Source organism: Corylus avellana, chromosome ca7 (assembly GCF_901000735.1).
Source record: "Corylus avellana chromosome ca7, CavTom2PMs-1.0".
Lineage (NCBI taxonomy): Eukaryota > Viridiplantae > Streptophyta > Magnoliopsida > Fagales > Betulaceae > Corylus > Corylus avellana.
In genome coordinates, this window is record NC_081547.1 from 25110813 (window position 1) to 25111954 (window position 1142).

Genomic DNA, 1142 nt, shown 5'->3' on the forward strand with positions numbered 1-1142 from the left:
AAAAAAAAAGTTCAAGTTTTGGCCGGGGGTGATCTAGCCACCCCAAGTGCTTGGGGTGGTTTCGGCCACCCCTAATGCCAGTATGTGGGTGGCCAAAACCACCTTCAAGCCCTTAAAGGTGGTTCGGTCACCCCCAAAACCCAAACATATATGTATATATATAATTTATGCTGCAAGCTCATATTGATCACACAATAACATTTAAATCTCTTTGAAGAAACAGAAATATGCTACCATAAACAAGTAAAAGGAAAAACTATATTGTACAAATTCACTTCGTTTGCAGAAAGCCTTAATCTGCTTGTCAAAGAATCTAAGATCAAATTTCTTCTGGTTCACAGGCCGGCCCGCGAATTTGTCTGGGAAAGGAGTTTGCCTATAGGGAGATGAAGATCTTCTCAGCTGTTATGGTAGGCTGTTTTCAGTTCAAAATGAGTGACGAGAACAAAATTGTCAATTACAGGACAATGATCAATCTTCACATAGATGGAGGTCTACAAGTTCGTGCCTTCCACAGAAATGGAAATTAGCATGAAAGTGAAAACTATAAAGGGTATTTGAGAATTACATGCTTGTACAGGTTCTTTATATTACTAAATAGTAAGGTGATTTCTCTTCATGCTTTGAATCTTTGGCTTGTGATCCGGGGTAGATTGAAAATAAGTAGCCTGCCTACGACATCACCCCACAGATTTGTTGTATCCTTTGCAGATTTGATTATGAAGACCTCAACCATTTGTTCTTTACTTGTCCCGTCTCACAACAAATTTGGCTTTTAATTATTATGTAATAATGCTAAACCATCTCATCTCATGTTCTTCTTGTGCATATGCAAAACTGATATGACTTTTAAAATTATCATTGGATTAAAATTCAACAGTAATTTATCAAAAATTCAATAATAATTTTAAAGCAACATCAATTTTAGAGAAACACAATAAATATATAATGATGACAGATTTATAAAAACTGATAGGAAGCTTTGAACTTGAGGGTTCAATCTTTCTAAGGGAAGGCCCCTTGAATACATTTCTTTTAACTTAGGCTTCGTTTGTTTTGGCATAAAATATTTTATGTATTTTTTTGTGTTTGGTGTGATTGAAAATAATAGTCAAACCAGTTTTTTTTATTTTTTATTTTAT

General features: G+C 34.6%; 1 protein-coding gene across 3 annotated transcripts in view; it reads left to right on the forward strand.

The window, feature by feature from the left end:
* The window catches only part of LOC132188181 (probable LRR receptor-like serine/threonine-protein kinase At3g47570), a 50960-nt gene that overhangs the window by 2151 nt on the left and 47667 nt on the right, over window positions 1–1142 (forward strand). The window lies entirely within an intron of this gene.